At 42.7% G+C, this 26,046-nt stretch overlaps 1 long non-coding RNA gene across 1 annotated transcript in view; it reads left to right on the top strand.

Moving 5' to 3' along the window:
- Positions 1–588: 588 nt before the first annotated feature.
- Positions 589–26,046, top strand: part of LOC131819341 (uncharacterized) — an 88,753-nt gene continuing 63,295 nt past the window's right edge. The window contains exon 1 of the long non-coding RNA XR_009349157.1: positions 589–688. This is a non-coding gene — a long non-coding RNA (uncharacterized LOC131819341). The remainder of the gene's footprint in view (positions 689–26,046) is intronic.

Genomic DNA, 26,046 nt, shown 5'->3' with positions numbered 1-26,046 from the left:
AACCGACTGAGCCACCCATGAGTTGTTATTGAAAGGTTTTTTTTAGGAGACATCAGAAAAAAAGGCTTACCTTAGAAAGTGAAGTCGTGTTGATGAAGACAGAATACTAAAGTTATGTCAAGGTAGATAGCATGTGGGTGTACCTGGATTTGGTTCTTAGGACCAAGACTCTTGGTTACAAGTGGCAGAAGACAAAACCCAAACAGGATTTTCAGACAAAGATTCTGGTGGGTCATAATAAGGCAAAGAATCCAAGAGCAGGCATGCTTAGAACCAGGGCTCACACTATTAGATCGTCTGTAAATGGTATATGATTATAGAAAGATATATCATTATTGTGTTTCAACTTCTCAACTCTGCTGTCTTCTATATCAGGTTTATTCTCAAGCCAACCCTCTCTACTCTTGGGAAACATGGAAATTGATGGAGGGATGCTATTTTAGGGAGGGAGACAGATATAGATCAAGAATGTCTCTAGGAAGAGGAGAGTTAAATCAGCCATGTGAATGCCTAGGGAGGGCCTTCTGGGCAGAGGAAAAGGCAAGGGGCAAAGATTTCAAGTCAGCAATAAGTTTGGGGTATGTGAAACTGGGAGCAGGCCAGTGTGACTGCACAAGGGTAAGCAAAGCAGAGAAAGGAGATGAAGATGGCACTACAGGCCACAAAAAGGAGGTTTACTCCATATATGGTAAGAAGGCTTTGGAGGGTTTTGGGCAGGGAAGTGACAGGGCTGCCTTATGTTTAAAACCATGCTCTCAGGCTGCCAGGTGGAGAATTCCCTATAGGGGAATGGAGACAGGAAGTTTGGTTAGTATACAAGGTGAGAGATGAGGGTGGTTTGATGGTAGAACAGTGGGAGTTGCTAACGGACCAGATGTAGGGCATAAAGGAAATAAAGGAGTCAAGGATGGGTCCCAGGTTTATAGCCTGGAAACAGGGATAACCATGTCATTTATAGAGGTGGGGACACCTGGAGAGGGGACAAGCTGGCAGTCAGAGTTCTGGACATGCTTACTTTGAAATATCTGCTGGACATCCATGCAATATGTTATCCATGCAATATGACTTTGAAATACCTATTAGTCCTCCAGATTCACTTGGACAAATGAGTCTGAAACCAGAGGACAGACTGATCCTGGGATACTTTGGGAGTCAGGAATGTAGATGACAAAAGCATGACTCCAAGAACCAATCCTTGGGGCACTCCAACATATAGAGGTTGGAAGGAGGAGATGAAGCTGCCAAAGGCAACTGAGAAGTAGTGACCTGTAAGGCGAAGCAACCAGGAGTATGGTATCTGGCAGCCAGGTCAAGTGAGCATTTCCAGAAAAACTGAGTGATCCTTATGTCAAGGGTGCTCAGGGTTTGAGTAAGGCAAGCTCTCAGAGTCCACAAGTGGAAATGAATACACTACATTTCAGATCTACGAAACACACATTTTCTGTGGACCACTGGCATTGTGCTCTGAAGTCTTCATTCCTGCTAATAATGGCAGAAGTAGGGGTTAGTGAGGTGATCAAAGATTTCTTCTTCTTTTTTTTTTTTTGATTTTAGTTATTGTCTCAATCTCTTCAGGATCAGTATTAAGTTCAAAGAACTGATCATCAAGGTTATGTTTCCCTCTCAAGGGGCTGCTCCTTCACAACCTTACTCTCAGAAAGCCTTCTGGGGGTGGGACGGAGTGTATGGGACAAGGGTGGGGGTTCTTTGGTCTTTGGTGGTACGTGTGGCTCCTGCTGGCTGGTTCTTTAGTCTTGGCTCAGTTTCGAAACACTTGCTTGGCCCTTGTCAGCATCCCAGGCCTCTTCTGGTCCATCTTTGAGGTGTCTCTTCTCAGGATGGGGAGCACAGCAGCTCTGGGTGTTTTTCACTGCCCTCTCAAAACCCCCCAGCCATGGCCACCTTAATATGGGTGCCATGCTCAGTGAAGGCATTCTCTCAGGATCTTGCCATTTGCCTTAGCAATGACGGGTGAGCAAGAATGAAGCTGTCTCCTTACATTAACTCCAAATCCATGTTGTTCATTTTCACTTTTGTTTCCTTTGCCTTTGGAGATGTGTCTTGAAAGAAATTGCTGTGGCTGATGTTGAAGAGGTTACTGCGTATGTTCTCCTCTTGGATTTTTTATGGATTCCTATCTCACATTGAGGTCTTTCATCCATTTTGAGTTTATCTTTGGGCATGGTGTAAGAGAATGGTCAAGTTTCGTAGTACATATATACAATGGAATTCTACTCAGCCATCAGAAAGGATGAATACCTAGCTTTTGCATCAACATGGATGGGACTGGAGGAGATTATGCTGAGTGAAGTAAGTCAAGCAGAGAAATTCAATTATCATATGGTTTCGTTTACTTGTGGAATGTAAGGAATAACATGGAGGATGTTAGGAGAAGGAAGGAAAAAAATGAAGAAAGGGAAATCAAAGGGTGAGACAAGCCATAAGAAGACTGCTTTGAGAAGCAAACTGAGGGTTAGAAGGGAGGTGGTGAGGGGGTAAAAGGGTGGGTGAGCCTGGTGGTGGGTATTAAGGAGGGCACATATTGCATGGAGCTCTGGGTGTTATATGTAACAATGAATCTTGGAACCCTGCATTAAAAACTAACGATGTATTGTATGGTGACTAACATAATACAATTAAAAAAAAAAAGGAAGTCTTTAGGAACTAGCAATATTTCCAGAATTGGAATATGCATTCTCCAAAACCTAGATAAACCAACCAAATGCAGGGCTCCTTGTTTGGTTGTGGTACGGATGCGGGGGGGTGAAGAGGAAGAGACGCAGTAATAAATAACAGCAGTATTTTCCGTCACTTGTGAAAGGTCCTGGGTGGCTTCTTTTTTTTTTTTTTTAAAGATTTTATTTCTTTAGAGAGAGATCACAAGTAGGCAGAGAGGCAGTCAGAGAGAGAGGGGGAAGCAGGCTCCCCACTGAGCAGAGAGCCCGATGTGGGGCTCGATCCCAGGACCCTAGGATCATGACCTGAGCTGAAAGCATAGGCTTTAACCCACTGAGCCACCCAGGCACCCCTCCTGGGTGGCTTCTATCCAGATTGTTCTTAAGAATGTCACTGGTTAGGTGGGTCCTTCAATCTTTATTGGATTTATTTAACTTCCCTTCGTTGTTCATGTGAGCATTCAAGTCAGTCCTATCTTGCTCTTAGGTTTCTAATATTATCATAAGGTCATCAATATAATATATTATTACACTTGGGACCTGCATCAAATCTAAACACTTTCTGACCAAATTACGACAGGAAACTAACTGGTGGATCCAGATCACCCTGTGGCAGTGAAGTAGATGTAAATTCTGATCCTTTCCACATGAGGGCGAAGTTCCATGGGTTCTCTTTTGAGCCTGAAACAGGAGAAAGGGTTTGCATGGTCATTCACAGAGTATTCTACAATCTGTTTTTACTCACAACACTTCTGACACCAGATATGTGTTTTTTTCTCCCTTCCACATCAATAAATTCTCCTACTTTCTGGACACCAACTAGCTGTCCTACAGTTCAGTTCAGTTCTGATGCTAACTACTCAGAGTTAGTCTCAGACTCCACAGCTTTTTTTTTTTTTTTTTTTTTTTTTAAGATTTTATTTATTTATTTGATAGAGATTACAAGTAGGCAGAGAGAGAGAGGAGGAAGCAGGCTCCCTGATGGGCAGAGAGCCCGACGCGGGACTCGATCCCAGGACCCTGAGATCATGACCCGAGCCGAAGGCAGCGGCTTAACCCACTGAGCCACCCAGGCGCCCAGGCTCCACAGCTTTTAAAGGCTCAACCATCACTTCGGATGCTGGTCAAAAATATCCGGTCTCCAGGTCACCCACATTGTGTTTAGCTTGGCTACAAAGTCAAGGATTCCTCAAACCCCACCCTCATATTTGTTTATTAGAATGACTCACAGAAATCAGAAAAATGCAATGCCTACTAATAGACTTTATTACAAAGGACATGATGGGGTTCAGGACATACTAGTCCAAAATACGGCATGTTGGTGTCCTGAATATCTTAAACCGAAGGAGTGTGGGAAAGCAGAAACAGGAAAGTCACTCTGCCCAGCCACACTACCTTGCTTTTCCTCTCTGAAAGCAGAAGAGATCACATGTGAAAGGAATCCTTCTTCTACAAAGAGGAAGGGAGAAATCCTTATTATCAGAGACTGGGAATTTTGGGGGAAATAGACTGTATAAATACACTTTGTTGATTCTCAGTATTTACTACGTCTGGTCCAAACTTCTCTGCCTTGCCAATTCTTCACAACTGTATTATTTCTTAGTCTAAAAGGTGTAGAAGTTTCTGCTTGGGTCACTTCTTTGAGTCCTCATTCTCATGTGAAGGTTCCCATACACACGTAAAAATTTAACATAACTTGCCTACTTTTCTTCCATTAATCTGTCTTTGTCAGTTTAATTTTCAGACCCAACCAGGGACTCTAAGTGGGGCAGGGGAAATTTTTCCTCCCCTACAGATACAATGAACAGCCAGATGAAGAGGTACATAGGGTGAAGTCTGAAAGTGTCCCCAACTCAGGAGCCCCTGTTCCATGAAATTGGTATGTGTCACCCTCCTAGCCTATAGATGTGTTTGCAGACTTGGAGCCTCCCTAAATCCCATTGTTTAGGGGTTTTTATAGAGATTCTTCATGTAGACATGATTGATTAAACCACCAGACATTAGTCATTTAACTCAGTATCCAGTCCCTCTCTTCTCCAGGGTTTTGGGAGTGGGGTTCCTCTGGTAACCAGCCCCTATCCTGAAACTCCCTAGGGACCCTCCAAGAATCACCTCATTAACATAAATAAACAGGTGTGGTGGAAAGGGGTTTGTTCTGAATAGCAGAATACATGCCTGTCACCTCTATCACTCAGGAAATCCCAAGGACTTCAGGAGATCTGTGCCAGCAGTAAAGGACAAAGACCAAATATATAATTGTTGTTGTTGTTATTGTTATTATTATCATTATCATTATTATTACTAATTCTACAGATTCTTTTCTACCACCTCCCACTCCAGCCACATTGTCTCTTGTTGAATACACCAAGAATATTTGCTACCAAGGGCTCAGCTCATGCTCTTTCCTCTTTCCTAGAGGGCATATGACCAAGTTCCCTCATTTCTCTGTGGTCTTTGCTCAAAGGTCAGCTTCTCAGGAGACCATTCCAGCCATCCAGACTCCCTATCCCTTCACTGTGTTTTTCCTTGTTACACTTACCACTGCCTGACATTGTTATATTTATGTTTCGATTTGTTCTTTTTTTCTCATTCTCACTCTCGAAAAGAATACAAACTTTGTAAGGGTAGGAACTTGGTTTTTGCCACTGTGAATCCACAGCATCTTGATTAGCTCTTGATACATGGTAGTGATTCAAGAAACATTAGTTGAATGGAACAAAGAATGATTTTGCCTAGCTCGGAGAGATGGATGATCTCTGGGTCAAGTGCCCTGCTTGATGAGTACTGGGATTGAGGCAAAGTACAACTTTCCAAACTTGCACTTCACAGTTGTGGGGATGCAAGGAGAGAAGGTCCTTCCCATTCCTTTCCCTTCTCTTTTATCAGGGGAGGCAGAGCTGAAATGGGTCTTTCTCACTCTAGGTTAGCCAACTGCCCAGAACTCAGCAGAAAATCTCAACCTGAGCACTGCCTTCCCCAGGGATGAGTTCTCTCCCTGCGATATCTGTGAATTAGAACCTAGAAAGAAGAGACAATGCATACTTGGTAATAATGCAAATAGAAAAATGAATGAATGACTGAATGGATGGATGGATGAGTACATTGGTTGGAAGACACCACAAAACCCAATACACAAGGATCAATCCATCTGTAGTATTTGCCAGAACAGGTGATTCAGGATCCATTCTTCTATCTTCAAATTTTCCACTGTTTAGGTTTCTCTATACTTTGCTTTATTATGAACATTTTCAAATAGATGAGCAATTGAAAGAATATACAATGAACTCATTGTACACAGAAAACCTCCCCCAGACTGAACAGAAGTTAACATTCCATCATATTTACATTCTTTCTTCCGCTTTCCTCACTCTTTCTATTTTTCTCTCTCCCTTCCTTTACTCCTTCCCTTCCTTCTACTTAAAAAAATTTTTTTTTTTAAAAAATTAACCTGTAGATACTATGATACTCTGCCCCTTAATATAAGTATTTCCTGGGAATAATAACATTTTCCTACTAACCACAGTTCCATTATCACACCTAAGAATATTAACAATAATTCTATAAGCTGATCTAAAATATGGAGTATCTTAAAACTTCTCCATGCGTCTCAAGAACATCTTCAATAGTTTTTTTTTTTTTTTTCTGTCTTTTTGAAGCAGAATCTCATCAGGTACCATACATTGCCTTTTGGTCATATCTCTTTTGCCTATTTTAATCCAAGCAGTCCTTCCCAGATTTCTTATTCTTAATCATTTTAAAAAATATAATCTAGGCCAGCTCTCTTTAAGAATATGCTACATTCTTGGTTTGTCTGGTGTTATTTAAGCTGTTCCATTAATCCTGATTAAGTACAGACACTAGATTAGATTCACATTAAAGACTTTTGCCCAGAATACTTATGTTTTCTATAGCTGCTATAACAAATAAATCTAGTGGCTTAAAACAACACAAATTCATCATCCTATAGTTCCGTAGGTTAGAAGTGCTACACAGGTCTCACTGGCTAAAATTAAGGTTTTGGAAGGGATGTGTTCCTTTTCAGAAGCTCTAGGAGAGAATCTGATTCTTGGCCTTTTTCGTCTCCTGGAGGTTGCCCCCTTCCTTGATTATGGACCCCTTTGCCACCTTCAAAGTCAGCAACACTGCATCCCCCTGGTCATTCTTCTGGAGTCACACCTTCCTCAGAAAGTTCTCCTCTTTTAAGGAGCCATGTGATTATATTAGGGTTACCTGGATATTCAGGGTAATAATTTAATCTGCAAAACTCCTTTTGCCATATAAGGTAACACATGCTCAGATTCCAGGAATTAGAACATAGACATCTTTTGTGGGAAGCAGTATCATACCTACCACAACTCCATAGGTGATACTTTTTGTGTCATCATATCAACAGTCCCAGTATGAAACTGTCCTTCTACTAGTGAAACTAGGTTTCACGGGGCTCAAAAGTGAAGATGGGAGCAGTTAGCAAAGCTGTGTGCCTCAGAAGTATCTGGGTGGGCAGGGGAGGGGATAAAAAAAAAGTAGCTGCCAGAATCTCACCTCAAAGATTTTGATTCATTAGGTCAGGGTTGGTGACTGCCATATAGGTCTTATTTCCTCTTGCAGAAATGGGTGAATCACAGTTGCCCAAGCGTGGGGCCCAGCCTTGGAGGAAACAGGTGAGAGATAACAGGTGGAAGCTCATTTTTTTGATCTCCCTCTGAGGTCTGGCCTCTGAAGGACATGTAGTTAGTGGAGTCATTTTCCAATTCATCAATAGTCACCAGCAAGAATGAACATGCAAATATTTCACAGTCAAAATCAGTGATTTTCTCAGGGAAATGGTTACTGACAGATTTCCTTCTTTGGGAGACAGCATAATTATTCATCCACCTTATCTAAAAAAAGCTGAGTGTGGGGGAGGTCAAGGCCTTCTTGCAAAATTTTTTTGCAATATTTAGCATTTTGTAAATGATATGAATGTATTTTAACTAATTATATTAATTTTTTTTTAAAAAGGGTTGTAGAAAAGTTGAAAAAAAATTAAATGTGTTTTAAGATAAGCCTCCTTCCCTAGTTCTCCTTGTCAGAAATAGTTGCTGTTATCAATTTGTTGTGTATCCATCCAGAAATACAGTATGTTTACACAGGATATTTGTATGGACATGCTTCTATCTTTCTTATACAAATGAGACCATCTTGTACACACACTGGTCCATATTTTGCCTGGACCCAGCTTCATTTCAGCACATAGAATCTATTGGATTCTTTTTTATTTTATCTATCTGTCTATCTATCTAGTATTATTTTTTTTTAAGGGCCCCAATGTGGGGTCAGAACCCATGACCCTGAGATCAAGACCTGAGCCAAGACCAGTCACACACACAACCAACTGAGCTACCCAGGAGTTCCTACTACATTTCTTTTTAAACTTCTTACCTTGCATGGGTGACTAGGATTTATCATGCCACCTCTCTACTTATGTTCTTTTAGGTTCTTTCCAGATTTTGCTACCACAACCCTGATGTAATGACTAATCTTGCATAAATGGCACTTCCCACACATTTGAGCCTATTTTAAGACAAATATTTAGAAAAGGATTTCCTGAGGAAAGGCCTTGTTTATTTATAAAGATTAATTATTTATTGCCAGAGAGGTTGAAGCAACTATACAACCACCAACAGAGGCTGAGAATATCTATTTCAAAATATCGTCTTTTGTACCCACTCTTAAGCAACCGGAGTCTTAAACTGGAGTCTATTTTAGGAGATGCCAGTTGCTTAAGCCCCAGGTTTATGAGGGTGGGGTAAGAGTACCAGTCTAATAATCAGAGCAAATAGGTCCTAGTCCTGGCTCTCTAATTCCCTAAAATACCTCAGACCAGTTACTTACCCTCTCCGGGACCTAGGTCTCTCATCTGACGACAAAATATTTGAACTACAGAAATGCTGACTCCATGATCCCAAATCTGGGGCTCCCAGCTGATATGGCAACAGTCATTCACCACAATGAACGTATAAAGCAGCTCAGTTAGTACACCCTGATCAAGTCCCGTTACTAGCCATTTTCATGGGTTAGGTGACCTGTGAGATACAAAAGATAAAGCGTCAGCCTTGACCTTTTAGGAATCATAGCGAACAAACCTTATGGAAGTAGTGAACGAGAGATGAGAGCATACAACCCAGTGTCATATTAGGTGGCAGGAACTAGGAACTATAGGGCTGAGATTGTTCAGAGGAGGGAGGCACTTGGAATCAGCATGGGTTTCATAGAAAGATGCCATTTCCCTAAGGTAAAAATTTACCAGGCAAGGATGGTAGAAAGGAACCGGGACATACGGTGTTATGAAAGCCCAATTCACATAATTAAACAGCACACTGGAGCACAGGGAAAGCCCCCACATCAAATGCAGTTGTGCCTTATCACTTGTTTGCACAATCATAATCACAAACGAAAGTGAGCTCTAACCCCCCCCCCCCCCCAACTGACATTCCTTCCATAATATTTCCTGTCTCAGGCAACAGCAACTCTATTCTTTCAGTTTGGTCAAATCGTCAAATCACCTTTGACTCCTCCTGTTTGTACCCCTGTCCAGGCAATCATCAAATGCTGTTCAACAACTGTATTTTAAAAGAAGATCCCAAATCCAAGTCTTTCTCTCTACCTTCACCGCTCCCACCTTTTGTCCGGGATGACCAACATCCTGAGCTGGATTCCTGGGAATGTTTCTTACCTGGTTTTCTGCTTCCCCCCATGGCTTCTGGCATGCTACTCTCAACATAGAGGTAGAGTGATCGTGTTAAAATGAAAGTCAGATCACGTCACTCTGCTGGTCTCCCATAGCACCCAGAGTGAAAGTCAGTGTTTACAATGACCTACAAGGTCCTACAAGATGCGAGCTGCCCCTCCTGTGTCCCCCCAGACTTCGTATCTATGATTCTTTCCCCTTCATTCACCCTTCCCTTCTATTGAGCCCTATTAACTTTCTAGATGCTCTGGGCACACTCTAGCCTCAGATCTATGGCACTGGCCCCCTCCTTCTGCCTAGAAAACTCTTCCCTAAGATAGCAGCAAGCTCATACTCTTACTACCTCCTCAAGCAGTCCTACTCTACACTCCTAACCCTCTTTTTCTCACAGCACTTATTGTACTATATAATAAAATTACTATTTTCTTACATTTATTGTTTATTACCTGGTTCCCTCCAGCCCCTGCTCCACTGAAATGTCAGTTCCACAAGAGCAGGGATTTATTTATGTCTGATTGCTGCACTGCCTTAATATGGTGCCTGGTTCATGGAAGGACTCAACATATATTTGTTGAAGGAATGAATAAATAAATCATGGGGTTTTCTGATGAATTCCCATGAAGACAAAATGGGCTGGACAGTCACCATCAAAATGGGTATTTTCCTCTTGGCCTGTTTCTGTCCTCTGATAAGAAAATTAGTGTATCCTATTTTAATTCTCAACCTACCCATTATGGAGTTAGAGAGGGGGAAAGGAAGCGTGGTCACCCCAAGAGCTTCCCTTCCTGGCTCTGTCACCTACTACTTGTGTAAATCACTCTCCCTGGACCTCATTTTCCTGTCTGCAAATTGGGAGCAATGATACAAACCAACTAAGGAGAGATTAAATAAGATAATGTGAAAAGCATTTTAGAAGGATGCCAGCCATTTTGTAAGTACTCAAGAGATTTTTAATCAATTAATGATATATAACAGAGACACCATGTCCTGCTCTAGAATCATCTTCAAGAAGGGAGTCAAAGATGAAGCTTCTGGCTCGAGGGAAATTCACGGTTGAAGTGGGTGGAAATGACCGGGGCAGTCACGCCTCGGGGGCCCTAACCCACCACATCGTCTTCCCACTGTCAACTCATTGAACTCGTTGATTTCCTCTTCTGTGAAGTCGTCTCCCCGTGACAATTTTTGCCAGCGAAAAGGAAAACAAAACAAAACAAAACAACAACATAAAAAACCCAGTTTGGGTCTTAGGGGGAAAAGAAAAAAGGCTATTTCACAGCCAACCTTGTGAGCAATGCCATACCTGCGGGTGGTTCCCTGCCTTTCCGTCCCCCCCACCCCTCCCTCAGGAATTAACCCGCCTTTTAAGGAAAAGACGCCGTGAAAAGGCTTGGGATGGGCAAGACGACTGCAAGGGTGGACGCACTGAAGCTCAGGACGACTTGCGAGCGAGCACGCGAGCGCAGGTAGTAGAGGCGCCGCCAGAAGAGCGCTAGCATCCCGCCCAGCCCGCCCGCAGGCGCAGGTGCGAGCCAGGGAGCAGGTGAGGGCGGCGCGCGCGCTCATAGGCTGGCGCGCGTGGGGCGACATCAGGCGGTGGGGCGGGAGCCCGGCGCGGGAGGGGTGGGTTGGGAGGGCCTGCGGCGCCTACTCTGCGGGTCCGCTCCCCCTGCCCGGTTTCCCTTATTGTCCAGGTGAGATGTGGCTGGCGTGTGAGCCATCAAGCCCCGCCGCTGCCAAGTGGGTGACTAAGTCGGCTTGGTGGAAAGGAAAGTGACTTTAGAAAGAATGACAAAGGCCTCCAGAGGGAACCCGACCAGCCTCCTTCCGCCCTTCCCCATCCTCCATAAAATAGGCATTTTATTGGCCACCGTGTTATTTTACATGCTCGCCTATTGGATTCTCACAACAATCCTAAAGTAGGGATGATTTTAAATTCCCATTCTATAGATGAGGAAACCGAGGCCCGAAGAGGGCTAAGAATTGCCCACCCCCTGGAGTCAGCAAGTGGTGGAGTCAGGCTTCCAGCCCTCAGATCTTTGCCTCCAAACGGACTGAATCGCTGTTCTTTTTTTTTTTTTTTTTTTTTTTTTTTTTTTAAGGACTATAAGTTGCCATTAATAGAGCATGGGTTAAAGCCTCCACCTTCGGCTGGGGTCATGGGTCCTGGAATCGAGCCCCATATCGGGCTCCCTGCTGAGCAGGGAGCCCGCTTCCCCCTCTTTCTCTGCCTACTTGTGATCTCTGTCTATGAAATAAATAAATAAAATCTTTAAAAAAATTTAAAAATAGAAATATAATTGACATGTAGTACTATATTAGTTCGGTATGCACAAGGTAGCGATTCCATATATATTACAATGACATCTATAAATAATGATCACAAGTCTGGTTAACATTTATCATCATACATAGTTCAATTTTTTTTTTTCTCTTGTGATGAGAACTTTTAAGATACATTCTGTAAAGCATCTTCTCATTTGTCCTAGATTTGCTTAGGGACTTGAAACTGATTTCCCATATTGTGGGTGGTGACAAGAAGCCCACACAGACCTCTGCTTCCACCCGCAGAGAACCACACCCTGCATCCTTCTATCCAGATCCCCTTCTCTAGAATTCCTTACCTCACTGAATTAGCAAGTCAGAAATTTAGAAGGGGGTCCCCATTGCTCACCTCCTTCAGACTCTTCTGGGGGCTGAGAGTGTGCTCTCTAAAATGGCCATGTCAGCCAGTTCACCCTTTTTTAATACCTTTAGGGGCCTTCTTAGCCTGGAAAGATCCTCCTGCCCTTCTTTCCCATTTGTCACCCACTTCCCTGAGCCTGGACTCCACTCCTGCTGAATAAATCAGGCCTGTCCAGTCCTTACCAGGTCCTTCAGGGAGGGATTTCACCCTACCCTCCTGACTGCCAGGCCTAGTGGTCTCAAATATTCTGGCCTCAGGATCCCTTTATACCCTTAACAATGATTGAGAACCTCCAAAACTTTTGTTTCTGTGGTAATAGCTATTAATAATTCTGTATTAGAAATGAAAACTGAGAAAACTTAAAGCCATTATTTTAAAACAATAATAAACTCATGACATAACAGAAGCATATTTGTAAAAAATAACTAGTTTTCAAAACAACAACAACAAAATAATTAGAAGAGTGGCATTGTTTTACATTTTTTCCGATCTTAATGGAAGCCAGCTGGTGCATCCTATCTGTTACTTCATTCCATATGTCCTGATATTACCATAGGCTCTGGAAACTTCCACTGTCCCTTTTTCAGGAAGTGAGTGAAAAAGACAAATAACGTCTTAATATATTGGGGCAATAGTTTTGACTTTGTGAACTCTTGGATGGGTTTTAGGGACTTCCCAGATGCTCTAAGCTATAGTGAAACAGCCATTTTTAGAATGTGTGATTTATTTTTAAGTTTTTATTTTAATTCCAGTTAGTTAACATACACTGTTATATTAGTTTCAGGTATACAATACAGTGATTCAACACTTCCATACATCACCTGTTGCCTTCCTTAATCTCCATCACCTATTTCATCCATCCGTCCACCCACTTCCCTTCTGGTAACCATTAGTTTATTCTCTATAGTTAAGAGTCTCTTTCTTGATTTCTTCCCTGTCTCTCTTTTCCCTCTTTGCTCATTTTTTTGTTTCTTAAATTCCACATATGGGTGAAATGGTATGATATTTGTTTTTCTCTGATTGACTTATTTCACTTAGCATGATACTCCATCCATGTCATTGTTGCAAATGGCAAGATTTCATTTTTTTTGCTGGCTGAATAAAATGCCAACAGATAGATTCCAGCAGAATAGAAGATAGAAAATAAAAACAGAAGGCATTTTTTTTTTCTCTTTCTTATGGCTTTCCCCACAGGGAAACACTATGAACAGTTTCATGGGCTTTCTGCCCACCTGATTTATATTCCTAGATCAGCAAATCCACCTCTTCCCCCATTAGAGTAGATATAGTTATATATTTTATATGTATTAATGGACACGATTCATTTATATGGGCAGTTGTTGGGCACTTGGGCTGCTTCCATATCTTGGCTATTGTAGATCATGTTGCCATAAATATGAGGGTGCACATATCCCTTTGAATTAGTGTTTTTGTATTCTTTGGGTAAATACCAGTAGTGCGATTGCCGGAACATAGGGTAGGTACAAGTGCCTCTGCCATCAGGTCACCTGTCACCCCTCACCTGTCTTTGAAACTTTAATGCTCTTTTCTTCCTCTCCCCTTTTCCCTCCTTCTGCCTCTCCCTCCCTTCTTTCTCTTCTTCCCTCTATCCTCCAACTTCTATCCTCACTTTTCCCCAGTCTCCCTTCTTCCCTTTCTCACCTGCCTATCTCTTTTCCCCTTCCGCCTACCTTACCTCTCCTCTCTCCCTTCTTTTCTCCCCCCTTCTCTTTCTCCCTCTCTTTCTCTCTGACTCCCTCAAGGAGCACAGGGTCCAGCTGTAGAAACAGGCAGAGTTATCTCATCACGATTGATCTGGTTTCTTAGCAACTTGTTCCATTCCAGAATCCTTTTCTTGAATCCCTGACCCATGTCCTCTGACCCAGGTGCTACTTTCAGGGCTAGAGAAACAGAAGTAAAAACCCACTATCCCCAACCTAGACTCACAGGACTGTAAGGAGTCAGCTATTCAAAACAAACAAACAAACAAACAAACAACAACAACAACAAAAAAAACACACACAAAAACAAAAACAAAAAACTAATGGGCATCTACTATAGTCTAGGCACCAGGTGATTACAGGGATGAAATGGGCTTTCCTCTGCTCTTAGGGAATTGGGAGTAGGTAGACAGCTGCCTTTGATGGCAGCATAGCAAAGATGGAGGGGCACTGGGGGGACCTGCTGCTCAACTCACCTGGAGGGGTCAGGAGTCAAGAGAGGAGTTACAAAGAGCTTGGAACTATGTGTTCAAGAGGAGTTCATGCCATTGAGTGGGTTTCCCCATCCACTCCCAGTGGAAGCATAAATTGGAATGCTATTCAAAGGCAGAGAGTTGACACAATCCACCAAAGGTCACTGCAAGTATCCTCTGACTGTGGTTTCTGCTGTATAGGATTTTAGTTTATGGATTTCTTCCTAAATGCCTACCCAGAGACTTGTGTAGCTGTGTTCACTGTAGCTTTGTTTGTTGCAGAGAAAGCACAGGAAACAACCCACAGGGCTGGGTTTGAGAAAAGAATGTGCTGGAATGATGGCAATGCATAAAGAAGCAGGTTTGTCTATGTTGCTATGGAAAAAGAGGACACAAAAAGATGGAAGACCATTCCATGCTCTTGGATCGGAAGAATAAATATTGTTAAAATGTCTATACTGCCTAGAGCAATCTATACTTTAAATGCCATTCCAATCAAAATTCCACTGGTATTTTTCAAAGAGCTGGAGCAAATAATCCAAAAATTTGTATGCAATCAGAAGAGACCCCAAATCGCTAAGGAAATGTTGAAAAACAAAAATAAAACTGGGGGCATCACGTTACCTGATTTCAAGCTTTACTATAAAGCTGTAATCACCAAGACAGCATGGTACTAGCATAAAAACAGACACATAGACCAGTGGAACAGAGTAGAGAGCCCAGATATGGACCCTCAACTCTATGGTCAATTAATCTTCGACAAAACAGGAAAAAATATACAGTGGAAAAAAGACAGTCTCTTCAATAAATGGTACTGGGTAAACTGGACAGCTATAAGTAGAAGAATGAAACTCGACCATTTTCTTACACCGTACACAAAGATAAACTCAAAATGGATAAAAGACCTCAACGTGAGACAGGAATCCATCAGAATCCTAGAGGACAACATAGGCAGTAATCTCTTCGATATCAGCCACAGCAACTTCTTTCAAGATATGTCTCCAAACGCAAAGGAAACAAAAGCAAAAATAAACTTTGGGGACTTCATCAAAATCAAAAGCTTCTGCACAGCAAAGGAAACAGTCAACAAAACAAAGAGGCAACCCACGGAATGGGAGAAGATATTTGCAAATGACAATACAGATAAAAGGTTGATATACAGGATCTATAATGAACTCCTCAAACTCAACACACACAAAAAAGATAATAAAAAAATGGGCAAAAGATATGAACAGACACTTCTCCAATGAAGACATACAAATGGCTATCAGACACATGAAAAAATGTTCATCATCACTAGCCCTCAGGGAGATTCAAATTAAAACCACATTGAGATATCACCTTACACCAGTTAGAATGGCCAAAATTAGCAAGACAGAAAACAACATGTGTTGGAGGGGATGTGGAGAAAGGGGAACCCTCTTACAGTGTTGGTGGGAATGCAAGTTGGTGCAGCCTCTTTGGAGAACAGTGTGGAGATTCCTCAAGAAATTAAAAATAGAACTTCCCTATGACCCTGCAATTGCACTACTGGGTATTTACCCCAAAGATACAGATGTCGTGAAAAGAAGGGCCATCTGTACCCCAATATTTATAGCAGCAATGGCCATGGTCGCCAAACTGTGAAAAGAACCAAGATGCCCTTCAACGGACGAATGGATAAGGAAGATGTGGTCCATATACACTATGGAGTATTATGCCTCCATCAGAAAGGATGAATACCCAACTTTTGTAGCAACATGGGCAGGACTGGAAGAGATTATGTTGAGTGAAATAAGTCAAGCAGACAGAGTCAACTATCATATGGTTTCACTTATTTGTGGAGCATAACAAATAGCATGGAGGACAAGGGGTCTTAGAGAGGAGAAGGGAGTTGGGGTAAATTGGAAGGGGAGGTGAATCATGAGAGACTATGCACTCTGAAAAACAACTGAGGGGTTCAAAGTGGTGGTGGGGTGGGAGGTTGGGGTACCAGGTGGTGGGTATTATAGAGGGCACAGATTGCATGGAACATTGGGTGTGGTAAAAAAAAATAAGGAATACTATTTTTCTGAAAATAAATAAATTATATATATATATATATATATAGTCTCAAAAGTAGTACATTCACATGGTAGATGAGTTAAGTCTGCTCAGGCTGCCATACAAAGTACCACAGACTAAGGGATTTAAACAACAGAATTTTATTGTCTCACATTCTAGAGGCTGGAAGTCCAAGATCAACCCTACTGGCAGGGTTGTTTTCTTCTTTTTTTTTTTTTAAATTTTTAATTTTTTATTTTTTATAAGGGGTTGTTTTCTTCTAAGGCCTCTCTCCTTGGCTTTCGATGGCCACCCTCTTTCTGTGTCTGCTATGCATATCTGTGTCCCACTCTCCTTTTTTTCTTCTTCTTTTGAAAGATTTTATTTTCAAGTAATCTCTACACCTAACACAGGGCTCAAACCCACAACCCCAAGATCAAGAGTAGCAGCTCCACTGACTAAGCAGCCAGGCATCCCCTAGTCTCCTCTTCTTATAAAGAGGATATTAATATTGGATCATGGCCCACCCATATGACCTCATTTTCATTAAATCACCTCTTTCAAGATCCCACCTAAACACAGTCACTTTTTCAGATACTGAGGGGCTAGGACTTCAACATATGAAATTGGGAGGGACACAATCACACATGATCAGACCAATTCCAGCAGAATAGAAGATGCAAAATAAAAATTAAAAGCAACAATCACACATGATCAGACCAATTCCAGCAGAATAGAAGATGCAAAATAAAAATTAAAAGCACTTTTTTTTCCTCTTTCCTAAGGTTTTCCCCACAGGGAACCTCTATGAACAGTCTCGTGGGCTTCCCCCCCACCCGGCCTGATTTACATGCACAGCAAATCCATCTCCTCCCCCATTAAAATCATTTAGAGAAACAAGATGATGATTTACACAGTTTTGCATCTTCTTGTTTCCACTGAATATATCTTGGTTCTTTTTCTTTTCTTTTTTTTAAAATTTTTTAAATTTATTTTCAGCATAACAGCATTCATTGTTTTTGCACCACACCCAGTGCTCTATGCAATCCATGCCCTCTCCAATACCCACCACCTGGTTCCCCCAACCTCCCACCCCCCCGCCTCTTCAAAACCCTCAGATTGTTTTTCAAAGTCCATAGTCTCTCATAGCCTCCCCTTCCAATTTCCCTCAACTCCCTTCTCTCCATCTCCCCTTGTCCTCCATGCTATTTGTTATACTCCACAAATAAGTGAAACCATATGATAGTTGACTCTGTCTGCTTGACTTATTTCACTCAGCATAATCTCCTCTAGTCTCATCCATGTTGCTACAAAAGTTGGGTATTCATCCTTTCTGATGGAGGCATAATACTCCATAGTGTATATGGACCACATCTTCCTTATCCATTCGTCCGTTGAAGGGCATCTTGGTTCTTTTCACAGTTTGGCGACCATGGCCATTGCTGCTATAAATATTGGGGTACAGATGGCCCTTCTTTTCACGACATCTGTATCTTTGGGGTAAATACCCAGTAGTGCAATTGCAGGGTCATAGGGAAGTTCTATTTTTAATTTCTTGAGGAATCTCCACACTGTTCTCCAAAGAGGCTGCACCAACTTGCATTCCCACCAACACTGTAAGAGGGTTCCCCTTTCTCCACATCCCCTCCAACACATGTTGTTTTCTGTCTTGCTAATTTTGGCCATTCTAACTGGTGTAAGGTGATATCTCAATGTGGTTTTAATTTGAATCTCCCTGAGGGCTAGTGATGATGAACATTTTTTCATGTGTCTGATAGCCATTTGTATGTCTTCATTGGAGAAGTGTCTGTTCATATCTTTTGCCCATTTTTTTATTATCTTTTTTGTGTGTGTTGAGTTTGAGGAGTTCATTATAGATCCTGTATATCAACCTTTTATCTGTATTGTCATTTGCAAATATCTTCTCCCATTCCGTGGGTTGCCTCTTTGTTTTGTTGACTGTTTCCTTTGCTGTGCAGAAGCTTTTGATTTTGATGAAGTCCCCAAAGTTTATTTTTGCTTTTGTTTCCTTTGCGTTTGGAGACATATCTTGAAAGAAGTTGCTGTGGCTGATATCGAAGAGATTACTGCCTATGTTGTCCTCTAGGATTCTGATGGATTCCTGTCTCACGTTGAGGTCTTTTATCCATTTTGAGTTTATCTTTGTGTACGGTGTAAGAAAATGGTCGAGTTTCATTCTTCTACTTATAGCTGTCCAGTTTACCCAGTACCATTTATTGAAGAGACTGTCTTTTTTCCACTGTATATTTTTTCCTGTTTTGTCGAAGATTAATTGACCATAGAGTTGAGGGTCCATATCTGGGCTCTCTACTCTGTTCTACTGGTCTATGTGTCTGTTTTTATGCTAGTACCATGCTGTATTGGTGATCATATATATTTACTTTTGAGATATATGTGTGTGTGTGTGTGTGTGTGTGTGTGTGTGTGTGTATTTTTTTTTTTTTAGAAAGTCAGTGGAGAATTTTTTTTTTTTAAACATCTCTGCATGACAAGAAATCCTAGTAAGTGTTACATTGGAAAATGAACTGTGCAAAGCCTGGTTTGGAGATGGGAAGGAAGGAAGGGGAGCAGAGGTAGGGTGGTAAGCAAAAGCACATAAGTTCAAAGTCCTGGGGTTCTGGTGTGGTGGGAGTGGGCAGTGGGTGGGGAGTTATGTCTTAGTGAGTTCCATAGGCTTAGTGAGCCTATGGAAGTTGCTCAGGGACAGGACTGGTGGGACTTTGGGCTCTAGGGGAGTTTGGTCTTGATCCTGAAGGTGGTGGGGACTGCTGGAGGATATTGTGCAGGGAACAACGGTGTAGGCTCACTATTGCATGGAAGGAGCATGGAAAGGCACAAGAGTTGTAGCAAAAACCAGACAGGAATCTGTTGCAGAAGTTCCAAGAGGTCACAGTAAGCCAGAACTTTCGCAGTTTAATGGGCAGGGACTCTGGAGCGAGACAGCTGGGTTTTAATCCAGCTCTGCCACTTAGTGGGTGTGTGATCTTAGACCAGTTGTTTAATTTCTCTGTGCCCCAAATCCTAGCTGCAGGGCGGGGATAATGAGAGTGGTGGGTTGTTGTGAGAACTGACTGGGTTTAATGTATGCCAACAGCTTGTAAGAGTGTCTGGGTGTGGTAAGCACTCTCCTGTGTCTGGGTTTGCTCTGTTGTTGTTGTCATTTTACCCAGGGCTGAGCACATGATGCATGATATATGCCTGCTCCATTCTCGTAGGGTGATGGGGAAAGCATGTAGTTCCAGGTTGCTGGCTCATGTTTAGATAAGTGAAGTAGCTGTCCCAAAGCCACACACAATTAGAAAGGTGATGGGCTGGAATATGAATCCGTATCTGTCTTCAAAACCTGCACTTTTAACATCTATATTATGTAACCCAGCCCAGGGCCTGGTCCTTAGTAGGACCTCAATGAGATGTTTCTAGGTGAGTTTACTAAAATGAAGTGCATGAGGTAAATGACTTCCTCAGGGTCACACATCTCATCAGTAGCAGCTGGGTATAGAACCTGGTCTTCTAGTCCCACAACCAAATCTAAATATGCTAGAAAGTAGGGAGGTCAAGGTGCACCTGGGTGACTCAGTCATTTAAGCAACCGACTCTTGATTTCAACTCAGGTCATTATCTCAGAGTCCTGGGATTGAGCTCCCTGTGGGCTCTGCACTCAGTGGGAAGTTTGCTTGAGATTCTGTCTCTATCCCTCTGCCCCCAAGTTTTGGTCTCTCTTTCCCACTCAAATCAATCAATAAATCTAAAAAAAAAAAAAAAAATAGTGGGGAGGCCTTACTAGTTGAGTGGATATAGAACAGAGTCCAAGATCAGTCCCTTGGAAAAACTTTGTTGAAGGTACAAGTGCTGAGGCAAAAGCTTGTACAGCTTGGGGTCATCAGACTCCAAAACTGCAACCAGGGCCAGTCCTAGACTCTTAACTAAGACAAGCTCTTAGAGGGGTACTGGTGAAAAACTGATGTTCATGACATTTGGGAAGATAAAACAAACTGACACATAACAGGGATAAACCCTGAAGTTCATGCTCAGAGCTGTCTGTGGAGTAAACACTCCCTAAATGGGCAATGCATGATGTTGTACTGCATCCCAAGTGTGTTGTAGGATCTGCTGACTGGAGCTTGATTGTCTGCTATCCTGCGAGTTTTGTGACATTTCATTTCATTCCAGCGGCATTACTGATGAGCTGCGCTCTCGATAAAACTTAGTGATGTACTAGTCACCACAAGTCACTAAACTGACAATGTTAACCGTTCAGCCCAGACATGAGTGAGGTTAAGAAATCAGGTTTCAGGAACCTGACAGATATAGTTTCAGAGCCCAGCTCCATTATTTTCAAGCCATTGTTCTCAGGGTCCTTAGCTTCTTTATACCTTGTTTGCCCCATCTGTAAATGGGAATAGGAAAGAATTAGTAAAGACGTCTGATTCTCAATTATACTAATAGAAATTAGGATTACTTTAACTTTCCAGAAAGCTAGAAAAAAAATGAAACACCTGTCTCTTAAGCCATTGAAATAGGTATTGTCTGGACGCTAGAACTTATATGTCCCACTGACAGGTGAGTACAAGAGCTTAAGCATTCTTTTTTTTTTGGTTGCCTGTTTTATAGCCAGCCAAACCTTCTTTGAATTAACTTAAGAAAGTAGAGATGTATGTAATCTATTTTCAAGCACATTTACTCACAAGGATTCCAACTTCATAGGTTGGACCTTACAAAATGATAGAAAATACATAAATTTTTCTGTCCCAGTTCCTGACACAGAACTCCCAAGATCCTTATAATTTCCTAAGGGATTAGAGTACTAGGGGCATCTTCTATTTCTTTGTCTTTGACTCAGTTCCTGACACAGAGTTCCTAAACCTCTCGGAATTTCCTGGGTAATGGGAGTGTTTTTTGTTCTAATGAGTTGACTCCTGGTGGGCTCCTGGTTGGGGCTGGTCACCAGAAAGACCAAATCGTGATTTAGAAGCCCCACCCCCATTCACCAGTGAGGGGAGAGGGTAGAAGTGGGGGTGATGGTGAATTATGCGCTTGTGATGAAGCTTCCATAAAAATCCCCAAAATATGGGGCTCCCAGAGCTCTCAGGACAGTGACACACCTCAGCTCCACTAGGACAGAAGCTCCTGTGCTTGAGACCCTCCTAGACCTCACCCTATGTGAAGTTTCTTCATCTAGTGTTTCATCTACGTCCTTTATCATATACTTTAAGAAACTAGTAAACTATTTTTCCGAGTTCTATGAGCTGCTCTAGCAAATAAATGGAACACAAAGGGAGGCTTATTTGCAGCCAAATGGGACAGAAGTTGGGAGTACCCTGGAACCTACTCCTTGTGATTGGTGTGAAGGGGGAGGGGGCTGTCTTTTGGCTTTGAGCCCTTGCCTGTGGGATCAGATGCTATCTCTGAGTAGTGTCAGAGTGGAGTGAAGCTGTAGGGCACGCAGCTGGTGTGGCAGAATTGCTTGGTGGGGAGAATCCCCACATTGTTGTGAGTGTGGTATTGGTATCAGAAGAAGGGAGAAACATGGTGGGTAGGTGGTGATGGGGGAGAGAATGAGTTTTCTGACACAGACCTCCTTGATTTGTATTAATTGGAGAAGACTGTAGGATTTTATGGATAGAATATGCTTTGGCTTTGGATTCTGACAAGCTGCACTGCAAAATACAGGTACATGAGAAACACTTACTAGTGCTAATTCTGTTATTTTATTTTATTATTATTTTTTTTTTGACATAGCACAAACGATTTTATTAAAAACGTTGTAGAACTTGACCACTCAATAAGTACTGTGCTTTCTAACAATGAAAGCTATCCCCGTGATTAATGTGTATTTTGGAGTTAATGTGTTTTTTTTTAATTTTTTATTTTTTATAAACATATATTTTTATCCCCAGGGATACAGGTCCGTGAATCGCCAGGTCCACACACCCCACAGCACTCACCAAAGCACACCCCCCCACAAAGTCCATAACCCCACCCCCTTCTCCCAATCCCCCTCCCCCCAGCAACCCTCAGTTTGTTTTGTGAGATTAAGAGTCACTTATGGTTTGTCTCCCTCCCAATCCCATCTTGTTTCATTGATTCTTCTCCTTTAACCCCCCATGTTGCATCACCACTTCCTCATATCAAGAAGATCATATGATAGTTGTCTTTCTCCACTTGACTTATTTCGTTAAGCATGATATCCTCTAGTTCCATCCATGTTTGTTTATCTATATATTTTAAAGTGTGGACAATACATAATAATTGCTTTAGCATTTCTAGAAAGAATATTTATAAATATTCATCATTTAGTTTTTATTTGGAACATTAGTTCTACCTATGTAGTTGTGGCATCATGACCTGAGTTTTTACAGAGCATCTGTGAAGGAGAAAGGTCAGTAAGATTCCCAGGTAGGAGTTTATGTCTCCTTCTCCAAGCCCCTTGGATTTCTAGCACCTGTGTGCAGAAGTAGAGAAAATCACAAACTTGGGGAAGTTCCCTGGGGAGGCCCATGGACCTTCCAGAGGCCAGGCTGGCCCGCTGGGAGAGCTGTAAGTGACAGGGCAGAGCCAACAGGAAGAGGGGAGGGTGGAATGAGGAGTGAGATGAGGCCAGGTACAACTAAATGACCAGCTTTGTCTTCTCAGAGTCCCCTGAGAGAGGGTTAGGTAACAGATTGGCTGAAGCCACTCTTATCCTGGCCATGAAGAGGGTCAGGGAAGACAACTAGGAAGACAGAAAGCTGACAATGATTTTTACCACCTGTTTCCTCTTCTAAAGATGGTGAGTTCTAAGGAGGGCTGATCACTTGCCTGGAACTATGGTGTGTGCCAGACTGCAAACTCTGAGAGGCTCAGAGAGAGTTAAATCACTTTGGAAAAGAAAAGGAAGAGCTTTAGGTGTGGGGGGGAAGCAAGAGGTTGGAGCCCTGGAACAGAGAAGTGATGCCACTGTGGCCAAAGCACGAGGTAGGGGAAGAAGAATGTCATTGGATGGGGACTGGGATATGTTCTGCTGTGTGGCATGTGATGGATCACTCTTTTCAGATTCTCCATGACATCTTCAGTAAAATGTAGATCCCTCATTCACAGCATGTTTTCTGGGGATACATCTAAGTGTTAAGTCTTACTAGTAGTGAGGCAGACACAAGGGTGAGGACAGAAGACTCCCAGTGACATGCTTATTTCTACCTCTTTGACCAAAGCAAGTCCAGTGGCCACATCCAAGCTCAAGGTTTATTAATTCTGTGGGTTTCCTATGAGGAAATGTCTGTCTCTCCCACCAAGACTGGAAGGGCCTCTACAGTCAGGTCATCATTATCTGTCCCTGCCTCTGGTACCTATCACAGTGATTGGTACAGAGTAGGTACTCAATTAGTGTATATTGCATGAAAATATCTCTGAGGATTTTTCTTTTCTTTCCATTGCCCCCATCCTAAGTCTAGGTTGGACCTGGACTATCTAGTGTCCTTTTACAGCTCCCATCTTTCCAGGTTCTCCCACTGCAAACATACCCTGCATGCCATCACCACTGATCTCCAACACTACCTTGACTGTAGTTTTCACTAATTTATCAAACTTTAGCACTTCTATCCATCCCTCCTTGGAAATCTTGAAGGACTTCCCATTGCCTAGAATCACAAGTACCTAACTCAGGTGTGTCAAAAACTCTTGCAAAACATTCCAAGTGGTACAGTTGTGAGTTACCGTGGTAGTTAGTCATGACTCTACCCAGTTTTCTCTCACCTAGACACACAATAAGAGGGCATTTTCCTGCCTCTCAAGCTTGGGTGTGGCTACTGGATTTGCATTGACTCAAGAAGTGGAAATGAGTGTGTCACTGGGTGCAAGCTTTAAAAAGCTGTGACTGATTTGCTACACTCTTCTTTTCCAGGAGTAAAGTGACCCTGGTGCACCCTCCACCCATACCCTGGAGCGATAACCTCACAGAGGAAATCCTCGGGGCTGATCTGAGATAAGCATAGGGCAGGAATTGCTGTTCCCATTTACAAAACAGGAGCAATTACTACCTCATATGACAGGAGGGAAGTGGGAGGGAGGCTACATCATTTGCCCAGGTCACTCTGCTATTCAGGGGTAGAACCAAGATCTTCCCACTTCCAGTGGGAGATCTCATCACCATGGTAGCCCCACCCGGTCTGTCCAGGAAGACATGTGGGTAGAGTGAAAGGCACAAAAGCTTTGTCTTTAGACTGACCTCGTTCAAATACCAACTTTGGTGTTTTCCAAGGAGTCTCGGTTGGCAACAACAACAGTCTGTCTTGTAAGTTTATGGGGAGGGTGATATAAGCTAGGGTGGGGAGCCCTGGCAGGCATATGTAGGGGCTTGGTGTAGGTCAGTTAGCCTTGTCTCTTTCCCGTCTGGCTGTCCTCTTGAACCCTGGATTGACCACACCCACTGTCACCTTGAGGTCTTGCTCACGGTGTGCTCTCTGATTATAAAAGCCCCCCAGCTTCTCCCCACACCCCTCTCAGAGCCTCGCCGAAGTCCCCACTTCTCTACTCTGCCTTCTCCTGCATTCCTGCTCACACATTCCCACCTCCAGCACGTGACATTTAATCAACCAAGATGGATTTAACTGCTGCAGTGGTGAGAAACTGATCTGCCTAATTACACCAGACATACCTTGAGGGCATTGACTAGCCTCAGATTCCTGTATCCCTCCTGGAGCTTGACCTGGCCCCAGCCCTGTCTTTTATTGAGTGAAAGTCTCTGGGCACTTCCTGGTGCACTGCTGTGCCTACTTCCTCCCTTATACAGGTGGGGAGTCCCTGGAGGGGCTCTGAAGACTCTCCCACCCATGATGACCAAGTAAGTAAATTCAACTGCGCTGAGTTTACAAATAGGAAGTGACCCCCAAGAATGGGTTGGCTTTCCTGAGCACATCTATGAACCAGGCACTTTATCCAGTGCCTTGCATTATCTCTAGTTGTCAGAAGGACCCTAGGGGTGTTTATAGATGAATACAAATTTTGGACATATTTGGTAACTTAATTGGCAATAATCAGTTGAGAATGATTTCTTATTAATAACCTGACATTTATGTGTCAAGGACTACATTAGCGATTCAGAGAGGTGAATAAGTTAGACATGATCCCTGGTTTCTTGGAACTCACAGACCAGTTGACAAGACATTGAATGTTTCTGTCAACCCTCCCCCGCTGGCACATTCTTGTGTCATTATATTCCACATATGAGAAGCACCAGAGAAGTTGCAGTTACCTCTAATTTTGCCTTTTTTTTTTTTTTTAAGATTTTATTTATTTATTTGACAGAGAGAGATCACAAGCAGGCAGAGAGGCAGGCAGAGAGAGAGGAGGAAGCAGGATCCCTGCTGAGCAGAGAGCCTGATGTGGGGCTCGATCCCAGGACTCTGAGATCATGACCTGAGCCGAAGGCAGCAGCATAACCCACTGAGCCACTCAGGCGCCCCTAATTTAGCCTTTTAATAAATTGTCATGGGATAATTTTATAGACACTATGTAATTTCCTTCTTTTTTTTTTTTTTTAAAGATTTTATTTATTTATTTGACAGAGAGAGATCACAAGCAGGCAGAGAGGCAGGCAGAGAGAGAGGAGGAAGCAGGCTCCCTGCTGAGCAGAGAGCCCGATGTGGGACTCGATGCCAGGACCCTGAGATCATGACCTGAGCCAAAGGCAGCGGCTTAACCCACTGAGCCACCCGGGCGCCCCATGTCATTTCCTTCTTAAAAC

This window comes from Mustela lutreola, chromosome 1 (genome assembly GCF_030435805.1).
Source record: "Mustela lutreola isolate mMusLut2 chromosome 1, mMusLut2.pri, whole genome shotgun sequence".
Taxonomy (NCBI): domain Eukaryota; kingdom Metazoa; phylum Chordata; class Mammalia; order Carnivora; family Mustelidae; genus Mustela; species Mustela lutreola.
Note: the sequence above shows the minus strand (reverse complement) of the source record. Positions and strands in the feature narration are given on the sequence as shown.